This window comes from Echiichthys vipera (assembly GCF_963691815.1).
Source record: "Echiichthys vipera genome assembly, chromosome: 4".
Taxonomy (NCBI): domain Eukaryota; kingdom Metazoa; phylum Chordata; class Actinopteri; order Perciformes; family Trachinidae; genus Echiichthys; species Echiichthys vipera.
Genome location: NC_139829.1, coordinates 33,291,894 through 33,303,679, shown reverse-complemented (window position 1 = coordinate 33,303,679; position 11,786 = coordinate 33,291,894).

Below are 11,786 nucleotides of genomic sequence, written 5' to 3'. Positions count from 1 at the left end.
GTTACAGTAACCTGGCTCTTAAGAACTAGCGCAGACAGAGAGTGTTTGATCAAACATTTTCTGTTGGTTCACATCCTGTGTTTGCACACCACAAAGGAAACAGTGACGGCCAGCTGGTGAACAAGATGCATAAGAGAAAATAACTAGCCAGTGGATCTTTTGTTTTCACTTAAGAAGTGAACAAGCTTTAGTTCTTGTACAGGACTCGGGCTAGGCTTTTTCATCCAGCCTGTTCTCATTCCCATGGTGACGAATACCGCCGTTTTGCCGTCGCACAGTACACCCCTGTGCGCCCGTTTAAAACTCACAGGTCTTTCAAGTGCAAACCCATCTGTGGCATAATTAGTCGCTCAGAACAAGAGACTTTAGATCAGAAACTGGTGTTCATGGAAGTACCTAGCCAAAGCACAACTTTTTCCTCAAATCTTAGTTGTCATGTTAACTAAGTTAGTTGTTTTGGTTCCTAAACTTAACCGTCACCTTTTATTGCCAAAACTTAGTTGTCAAGGTCACGTACCAGTTTGCCGTTGCATAGCCAAGAATATCATATCTTGTAAGATATCATATGAATCTGTTGATGAGAATACGTTGTGACCAAGCCCCCACAACAGCGACTTCCTGGTTGATCCAATCAGGAAGTGCCGAAAACTGCAGTTGTCTGAGTGTCCACTAGGAGTAGTTTTCATAATAGAGCAGTTTCTCATTGACCCCCATGTTAAACAGGCCGTTTACACAGCATCATTAAACCTGTTTAAGGCCTGGGACAAAAAAACATTCTAGTCTGTATGTTTAGGTCATATCTCCATGACAACACTGAGGGGGGTGAATTTTTTTGTACCAGGCTAGTTTTTATTTTATTAGAGGTTAAAGTTTATGAATAATTAGGGGCGTGGCCTCTTGAGTGACAGCTAGCTACTGGTCCTCACTTCTCCTTGGAGGTAAACGTCAGCCAGATGGACGTATCTCCCTCCCCCCAACTTCACATACATGCCCTTTTTTGGTAAGAGGAAATGAAGCGGAGTCAAAGTCTGGCAACTCCAGTAGGCGAGGACGATTAGATCAAGTTGAAAGAACGGACCTCGACGGGTCTATGGTCGTGACAAGTGACGCCAAAGGGTCCTGAAACAGCATCCCAGAGTACGTGTTTTTTTTGTGGTGTGTGTCTCCTCCCTCTCCCTCCTCCTAATGTTCTCCAGGCGGCTGCTGGTGAAGCTGATTAAGCAAACCTGGGCTTAATCAGCTCCAGGATAAAAGACAGGCAGGAGATCCTGGCCGTCCCCCCCTCTCAACTTAAGTCTTGTTGTGTGCCGGCAGGAAGCTGACTGTGCGCTGTGTTCATATAACTTGTGATCGGCCTCTGCCTGTTTGTGTGGCAAGCACGTTTTCCGTATGGTGACCGGCATGGTTCCTTTTGTTTGTGTCATTTTTTCATTACTATAATTGTACTGGTGATTTATTTACACGAGTGCCTCACATCTATCCTTCTTCCCATTAACATCAATGGTTACTCTTGGTTCTGTGTCGGGACGTAACAGGCTGCATTGCCAAAACAAGCGTATTATGGCAAATTAAGGCCTTTGCTATTCTTCCAGTTTAACAAACAGGCAAATAAATCCCACCACTTCTGTTACCTGCTGCAGAGAAGGGTCGGACCGTGTAAATCAAAGTGAAAGAGACGGTGCAAACAGGATGTTTGTGTTGCCGATCTCACATTTAACGGGAAAATACAGCTTTTGATTAGGGATGTGTTTTTCATAATGGAATCAGTTTTAGCACAAAGTCTGCTTTGTTTAATGGGAGGATAGGCATGTTGCCATAGGCGACGGCATTTATGTTCAACATCTGTGTGTATCTAGCCAATCAGCACCACATGATTGTTTGCTCTCTTCCCTGAGAGACACTGCCAAGCTCCTCGTTTCTGCTAATTGGAATAGTTCTTCTGCCGTAAGACGAGTTCTGCCCCGGAGCAAACGTGTATACACTGTCAACTTCAAATACAATATTGATGTTGTAAACATGTGATCAGACCAACAGATCTTTTTCCAATGGTGTTTGAATCATAAGAAGTCAGTTAAGCGTCGTGGCTGTGGGGTCTTTTTTCAATGCATTGGAAAATTAGCAGAGCAAAACTATTTTAAGCTACTGAAACACGTAACAAAGAACATTAGAATTAATAAATGTTTACTCAAAGTCTACTTACTAGCTTTCATTGGAGCTTTCAACCACAACAAGTGGCTTTTATCAGCACATGGTAGTTTCTCCATAACTGAGGAATACAGTAATTTATTCTTTTTTTTGGCAAAACAACTTTTTCCAAGGTCAAAAATGCTCATTTGGCCAAATGCCATACCTGTAAATATGAGTTTCTAAGTTTACCAATGCCAGGCAGGACATGAATTATGGATCTTGTTCTTGTTTATTATTGTTTTTCCAGTTTTGCTCAATTATCCCAAAATCGCTTCTCAGATTTAACCAAAATATATCAAATAACATAAGTGTACACCCTGAAACACTTATTGGTAAGGCTTTATTTTAAGAGTCTGTTTATTTCCTTATTATTCTAGAAAGGTTTGTAGAAAGAAGTTTTTGATATTAAAAGGAAAGGAAAGGACAAAAGCTCAACTTGAACCAATTAAGTATTCAGTAAATTATTCTGTAAAAACTTTATTTTATGCATTTTGAATTCCCTAATTATTTTATTTAAGGTATCCTGGAAAGAAATATGTCATTTAGCACCAATTATGGGCAAAATTTGACTATACTTGAAATATCAGCTCAGATCAGGGCGACATGGTGGAGTGGTGGTCAGCACTGTCGCCTCACAGCGAGAGGGTTCCTGGTACGAATCCCGGCTGGGGCCCTTCTGTGTGGAGTTTGCATGTTGTCCCCGTGTCTGCGTGGGTTTTCTCCGGGTTCTCCGGTTTCCTCCCACAGTCCAAAGACGTGCAGGTGTTCGGTTCATTGATGACTCTAAATCACCCGTAGGTGTGAATGGTTGTCTGTCTCTGTTCGTCTCTATGTGCCCTGTGATAGACTGGCATCCTGTCCAGGGTGGACCCCGCCTCACGCCAGATGCCAGCTGGGATCGGCTCCAGTCCCCTGATAGGGACAAGCAGTTGAAGATGAATGAATGAATGAATTTCCAAATCATTTTCTGATAGTTTCAAAAGAGAACTATTTATTTATTTGGTACTAATAAGCGTACAAGTAGAATAGAGGCAACATCCCATTAGTACATTTCCAATTAATTCATATCAGTTAATTGACAGATTCAAGAAACCCTGCTAAAAGCATAAGGAAGACATTTCTTGGCAGTTTTGTAAATTCAAAATAAATCTAAGTAATAATCAATTTCTGATATTCGTCACAATCCTGAATTGATTTGTATTAATGATCATATCGTCTGATGTTTAACAGTTTTAACCACTTTACTATTGTCTTCATATAATGAAATTATGAAACAAACAAACAAAAATGAACCAAAAATAACCTGAAGTGACTTTACTGGTGCGAACGTTTCGGCTGCTGCTTCTGTGAACGAAGGTTTTCGGTGGTCGGAGCTGAAGGAATGCCCAGCTGCAGCGATGTCTGCTTGTTAAAGAGGACATTTTAGGTACATATAGGTCTTAAGTGAGCAGCAGAGTCATGTGGGCTATAAGTACTCTCCAACACAACACTATAAAACTGTCTTGATTTAACGGGATGATTAATGCCTCTCAGGCGGCTGAATGAAATATGAGGTAATCCGACTCCCTGATCCCAGTCAAAACATGCCCGACATGAGGGCAACCCACATCCTGCTCCAATGAATAGGGGGCTTTTGCCATTCTGTGCCGTGTTTTGCACCACAAAACGAGATTTTCTGACAGCGAAAACGGATTACATAATATTAATTTTAGCCACAAAGGTCCGTGTGTATATCAGCACGTGATATCCCAGGTGGATTCTGTCTTAGATCATTTGTATTTCTTCGAGGGCCAGTGAGACGGTGTGGCTCAGGGAGGAGAGGAACTCCGGTACCTACAGGAAAGGGTGACTTAACCGAGGGACTTAGCAACACCAAACTGATAAAAGACGCCCTAAACAGGATATTAAACAGCTAATAAACATTTAGAGGCATGTATGGTCCCCTTTAAATCCTTCCCAGGCATCTTGAGGAAAGTGATTGTTTGAGTTTCCACGGTCTGAGTGCATGCTGTCGACCACAACCGATGCAAGTGAGTCATTTAGGGTGGTGGTGGGGGGGAGTGGGGGTATAACGTCATGTCATTAGACTGGTAATTTGGGGTGGCATGAGGGACCCCTGAGTGGTACACATAAACCATGTGTGACTGAGGCCTTCATGCATGACACGCAGCAAATTTCCCAATTCTTTCATTCATGCGTAGCTTTGAAGAATATCCCGGCGCTTAATACTTACCGTTAAAAGCCCCAAATTATAAGATTAAATGATTAACCCGGAGTTAATTTGCCTGTTGTCTGTGGTGGTTAATGTGGTTGTCGATAAACGCCGGGGACTAAATAATTATGTGGGCAGGTGCTGAGATTTCTGGCTTTCATTTACCAGCCTGCGTCGGAACAAAAAGTCCACACTCGCTATTCAACGCACTCCTCCACGCTGACATTTCAACCGCTCAGCGTCAGAGGCTGTAGAGGCTGCCTGTGGAGGATGGGAAATCATCACTAAATCATCAATAGATAAACAAATACTCGAATAAAGGAAGGGAAAATATAAATAATAGCAGCATTGAACGGCTGGGATGAGGATCAGCACTTCTAAATCTGAGGCCGTGGCTCTCAGCAGGAAACCGGTGGATTGTTACTCCAGGTAGGGAATGAGTCCTGACCCCAAGTGAAGGAGTTCAAGTACCTCGGGATCATGTTCACGAGTGAGGGGACGATGGAGCGTGAGTTTGGCCGGAGAATCGGAGCAGCGGGGGCGGAGCTGCAGTCGCTCTACCGCACCGTTGTGATGAAAAGAGAGCTGAGGAAGGCAAAGCTCTGGATCTACCGCTCAGTCCTGGTTCCTACCCTCACCTGTGGTCATGAAAGCTGGGTCAGGACCCAAAGAACCAGGTCGCGGGTGGAAGCGTCCGAAATGTGTTTCCTCAGGAGGGGGGCTGGAGTCTCCCTTAGAGAGAGGGGGAGAAGTTCAGCATCCGTGAGGAACTCGGAGTAGAGCCGCTGCTCCTTTGCGTTGAAAGGAGCCAGTTGAGGTGGTTCAGGATCATCTGGTAAGGATGAACCCTGGACGCCTCCCGAGGGATCAAGGGGGCTTTTCATTCTTAATCACGAATCTCTAATGCACTTGTGTGGAAGCCCTTTGCGAAACTCCTCCGTCAGCAATCGGTAAAGAACAAATGTGTCACAGTCTGCTCGGCTCCTCCCCTGCTCGGCTGCTCTGCTGACCCCTGATCAGTCTACAGCCCTCACCTGCTCACCATCCCCAACCGAGCCAGTATATACGCAGCCTCACTCCACTCACTCTTTGCCAGATTGTCTTCGCTCTCATGCCTTCGCTCTCCAGAGCTTGCTTCCCGGATTGCTTACCTGATATCGACCCGACTTGCCTCTGACCTTCGCCTCTCGTCTAAGCCCCGGTAAATCCACCATCCTTCTGTCCCTGACCACACAGTCTGCTCGGCTCCTCCCCTGCTCGGCTGCTCTGCTGACCCCTGATCAGTCTACAGCTCTCACCTGCTCACCATCCCCAACCAAGCCAGTATATACGCAGCCTCACTCCACTCACTCTTTGCCAGATTGTCTTCGCTCTCATACCTTCGCTCTCCAGAGCTTGCTTCCCGGATTGCTTACCTGATATCGACCCGACTTGCCTCTGAGCTTCGCCTCTCGTCTAAGCCCCGGTAAATCCACCATCCTTCTGTCCCTGACCACGAGTACTGCCTGCCTGTTTCCTGCTCCTCGTCTGCCTGTGGCTGGTTGGCGCCTGGCCTGTGTCTGCTCTCCCCCTGTCGGCCGTTTACCTGCTTTTGCCTGCTGAATAAAGACAAACACCTGGTTCATCTGTGCTGCAATTGGGTTCACTCCACACCCGTGGACTAAAAGCTAGTGTTTCACCTCTTTATTTAGTTTTGTCCTGCCCGTACGTTTTCTTTGCTTGCTCGCATGTTTATTTTTACTTACAACATTCATCATGTGTGAGTTTGAAAGGGTGGAAACAAGCCTCTAGGTCCAAACCTTGTATATGGCTGTTGTGGTCCAGACAAAGGGAATGACAGTGAAGAATCTGATGCAGTACAATAGAAAAAAAACTAGAAAAGAAGCTGTTTTTAGTTTGGATACTATTGTTAATTGGTTCTTTGGTTGCAGTACAACAGCTTTACCATAATAAATCAATGTGTCTAGTCCAGGTTCTTACCGTAGGTCTTACATGAAGACGACATGGACACACAAATACAGACACTTTCTTCGAAAAGGTCTCTCTTTTTTATGAAATGGCATTCGGCAACTGTGGTGGTTAGCACTATCGCCTCACAGCAAGAGGGTTTCCTGGTTCGAATCCCGGCTGGGGCCTTTCTGTGTGGAGTTTGCATGTTGTCCCCGTGTCTGCGCGGGTTTTCTCCGGGTTCTCCGGTTTCCTCCCACAGTCCAAAGACGTGCAGGTGTTCGGTTCATTGATGACTCTAAATCACCCGTAGGTGTGAATGGTTGTCTGTCTCTGTTTGTCTCTATGTGTCCTGTGATAGACTGGCGTCCTGTCCAGGGTGTACCCTGCCTCACGCCTGATGTCAGCTGGGATTGGCTCCAGCCCCCTGCGACCCCGACAGGGACAAGCGGTTGAAGATGAATGAATGAATGAATGAACATTTGTTTGATCATATCTACTCGAACCGACAATATGCTCCGATAGAACAACATAAATCATCCGGTTATAGCAAAAAAAAATGCGCCCCTACGTGCACTAGAGCCTGTTGTTTGTTTTGCAATAATCGGCCGTGCCCGTATCATCCTGTCCGCTCATCGCAGTCCTGACTCTCAGGCACAATTTTGTGATCTCACCCTTCCCGCCTGTGCATGTTACAATATCACAGACACACCCCTCAAGCTATGCATTCGCTAAATGACGTTAGCAGTTGCTATCTATGAGTAAGTTAGCCAGCCCACCTCTATGTGTTGTGTGATCCATGCCCGTTATTGATGAGACAAGGTACGGGCACGTTCATAGGAATCTGGTGCACGTGCTCTGACGAGCACTCGATGGGAGGGAGAGGAGGAGCTTGTTGGTAGAGGGGGAGGGGCGTGAGAGTCGTAAATATTCGAAATTTAACGAGTCAACTCGATCCGCCAGACTGACTGCAGCTTTAAGTATTTAAACAGAAAGGAAAGAAAAAAGGACAGAGTGCAGCAAGGTTTGTTATTTCTGCTTAAATCATTTTTGGAGACAAGAACACAGTTCATGCTGTGTTATTATGCTTGACTGTCTTTTTTGGCACACACTGAAATATGCAACGGATCAACAAACAGGCGCAATGCTCAAACTAGGGTTGAACTGGTTCATGATGATAGCTGTATTTTCTATTTTGTTGTTTATTGTGTAATGGTTGATTCAAAAAATATATTAATTTGCCCTCAAGTTGTGTTGTTCCATGGAAACATTTGCTTTTGCTGCATGGGGTAAACGTTTTGTGAGGGTTGTGAGCATTTTGCAAACAAAATGTGTCATTTTGGACAGAAATTTAGTTAAAGTCTTAAAGTGTTTGACTGTTTTGAAAACGTAACTTCTGTAAATGCAGAAGAAACTGTCCTACAACACAAATCATAGAGATCAGAAGACAGTACGAACAGTCATTTAAGCTTTATAAAGTGTGTCCCACATCGTACAGAATCACACGTAATCACACGGGGGGCGGCAGTAGCTCAGTCCATAGGTGACTTGGCTGGGAAAAATAGGGTCGCTGGTTCAAGTCCCCGTATGGAGCGTGGACTGGTGGCTGGAGAGGTGCCAGTTCATCTCCTGGGCACTGCCGAAGTGCTGTTGAGCAAGGCACCGAACCCCCAACTGCTCGGGGCGCTGGTCACTGGCAGCCCCCTCGCTCTAACATCTCTCCTTAATTGCATGTATACAGGTCCTGTTTGTGCATGCGTGTATTTTGGGCCTGTGTGTGTGTGTGTGTGTGTGTGTGTGTGTAACATGATTAATAATAAGAGTGAAAAAATTCAATTTCCCCGTGCGGGATAAATAAAGTAATTCTTCTTCTTCTTCTTCTTCTTCTGTAATCACGTCACCTTGGTGTGTAACCATCTGTCGGACTGTCGGAGTCAGAAATATCATACAAGGTCCAGGCTATCTGGAGCCTTCTTAGGGCGCCCTCCCACTGTGCCTCCGTCCCGTGCCCCGTGCTTTAGGGTCCTTGTCCCCCCCTCCAGGCCCGTTTGTACTCACACTACCTGGGCCTCGGAGAATGCTTCTTGCTGCCTATACGTCATCACGCCGTAACACGTCACACGCATTGATGACGTCATGGCGATGCGTGGCTTTGTTTCCAAATCTTTCCGTAGACCTCGGAGTTTTTGTGCGTCTTGTCGACTGTTTTTGAATCTTTTCATCGACCAAATCTGCAGTAAACACTCCACCTCCGCATCACACCAACGTGAACCTTTCGCCACCATTGTTTTAAATGTCCGCGCATGGTCCCTCCTTCTTTTTTCTACGTCCCAACAGGCGCACAGGAAATGACGTCAGAACCGCCGTAGGCCTCGTGCTCGTACACGTGCGCACGCTCTACAAAAGCCCACCTCTCCCAAACGGCACTCACACTGGTCAAACGAACCAGACTTTAGCCGTGAACCGTGCTGGGGCACAGTACGGATGGACAGTGTGAGTGCGCCCTTACATGTATGCATACAGATGGTGAAGGGCTCTGAGGCCTCTGAACATCACACAGTGGTCATGATGAAATTCCCATTAGACTATAGAGATGAATTATGTCAATCAGTGGTTTGATATTTGGATACAGTCTCGAGTCTGTAACGCTTTAAAATGGTGATGTTATGGTGCGAGGTGTCCTGTTTCATTTGTCTCCACCTTCGCTGATAAATGCGCACTGCGTGAGTCAAGAAGTGAGTAATCACGGTTAAACACGGGCGCTTCAGGCAAAGTCATCCAAACCCAAAAGTGACCAGAAAAACTGAAGACGTAAGTGAGCGAGTTTTCCTTCACAGACTGAGGTTAACCTCTACCCCTAATGTTCACACAGGGCACTTTGGTGGCCTCCTTGGTTCCACTTCACTGTATGAGGGAGCGCGTGTTTTTATTGCACTGCCACAGTGGAAAACACCTCGCTCTCAGGGCTCTCGCTTTGCTTTGCAGGGTCCAGCGTACGGAACCTGACCTGCTGTCTGTGACATGACAACAACGGAGATGATGTACTGTTCACATTGTAGATATCTGCAATGTCATTGTAAGTCGTTAAAACTTAAAGGGATATTCTGCCCATTTTAATCCAGGAAGCAGAACCAGTCCCTGTGGTATGGAGCTACGGTGGAGCTGCCGAAATCCACCGAATGACACAAGCTCTGCTGCAGCAGCCAGTGCAATGTAATGTAAACTCTCGACAGTCAAACTTGTGTAATACATGTTCAGATAAGTGACGTTCACTGAGCTGAACGATCCAGCTGCGTTTTCTCGCTCTGATAATAGCAGACTGGGGGAGGAGTGGCCCAGTGGTCATCTACGGAGGACGTGCAGTGTTTCCAGTAGAGAGCCACTTCAGTGAGGGCGGCCTGAGGAGCAGTAAAACCATTGTCGTGGGCTATTAACCAGCATGTGTTGTAAATGAATGGCCCAAATGGTGCTCATTAGTGGTCTCTCCCACACCCGCCATCACAGAGGAGAAGGACTTTAAAGGCCCGCCCCCTTTCCCGGAGACAAACAAGCCCAGTGCAGGAGGAATCGTTGGACTTTTACATTCATACGGATCCACTAATTACCCCCTGAAAACAAGACTCAGGGCTCAGGGTGCACGGGATGGCTATGCAACTACATTCCTCCGCCGGTCAGATCTCCACACTAAACGCCAGATCCCGACTCAGAAAATGTGTTTTGAGTTTGCCAAAGTTGTTACACTGATGCTCTAATTCCCTCACAGCCATGTAGCGAGGGCAGCCTTTCTAGCTAGCTGTCGAACTCATTACAGTACGTTGTGTTTTTATAGGTAAAGTGGCTGACTCTCAAACAACAACCTTATCTGGGTGGTCACAACGTTTTCCAAATAGTAAAGTAATATAATATTTTTTGTTGCGTGTTCTGTAATTTTTTAAACCCAGGGGGGCTATTTGTTAAAGGCCTGGAGGCTTTTTTTAAAGATGGATTGCTGTTGCATTAACAGGTTTTAAATGTTTATTTTTTCATTATACATATAATGCAAATTACTACATAACAGTACATTAATACGTAACAGTACATTGTGTTGTTAAACATGTTCTCTAGTCTTAAACTGCAAGTAACCAGAGCTTTCATTAAGATAGGGGTGTAAACATCAGTTCCCATTTGAAAGTAATGGAGCCGAAGAATATAAAGTATTATAAAGTATGAAGTGTTATATAATGAAAATACTTTTTCCATGTGCTAAAGTGCCCTCTAGGAGCCAAGCGCGTGTTGAAGTGATCTCTAGAAGCCAAAACATGCGCTAAAGTGACCTCTAGGAGCCAAAATGTGTGCTTAAGGGCGCACTCACACTGTCCATTTGTACCGTGTCCAAGCACGTTTCACGGCTAAAGCCTATAATGTCAATTACTACATAACAGTGCATTGTATTGTTAAATATGTTCTCTAGTCTTAAACTGCAAGTAACCAGAGCTTTCATTGAGATAGTGGTGTGAACATCAGTTCCCATTTGAGTGTAATGGAAACAAAGAATATAAAGTATGAAGTATTATGAAATGAAAATACTTTTTCCATGTGCTAAAGTACCCTCTAGGAGCCAAAACATGTGCTAAAGTGCCCTCTAGGAGCCAAAATGCATGCTAAAGTGCCCTCTAGGAGCCAAAACATGTGCTAAAGTGCTCTCTAGGAGCCAAAACATGTGCTAAAGTGCTCTCTTGGAAGCCAAAATGTGTGCTAAAGTGCCCTCTAGGAGCCAAAACATGTGCTAAAGTGCCCTCTAGGAGCCAAAACATGTGCTAAAGTGCTCTCTTGGAAGCCAAAATGTGTGCTTAAGGGCGCACTCACACTGTCCATTTGTACCGTGTCCAAGCACGTTTCACAGCTAAAGCCTATAATGTCAATTACTACATAACAGTGCATTGTATTGTTAAATATGTTCTCTAGTCTTAAACTGCAAGTAACCAGAGCTTTCATTAAGATAGTGGTGTGAACATCAGTTCCCATTTGAACATAATGGAGCCGAAGAATATAAAGTATTATAAAGTATGAAGTATTATATAATGAAAATACTTTTTCCATGTGCTAAAGTGTCCTCTTGGGAGCCAAAATGCGTGCTTAAGTGCCCTCATGGTCTTTGGAGCCAAAATGCGTGCTAGAGTGCTCTCTTAGGGGGTCAAAACGCGTGCTGAAGTGATCTCTAGGAGCCAAAACATGTGCTAAAGTGCCCTCTAGGAGCCAAAACATGTGTTAAAGTGCCCTCTAGGAGCCAAAACGCGTGCTTAAGTGTCCTCTTGGGAGCCAAAACGTGTGCTAAAGTGTCCTCTAGGAGCCAAAACATGTGCTAAAGTGCACTCTAGGAGCCAAAACATGTGCTAAAGTACCCTCTAGGAGCCAAAACATGTGCTAAAGTGCCCTCTTGGGAGCCAAAACGCGTGCTAAA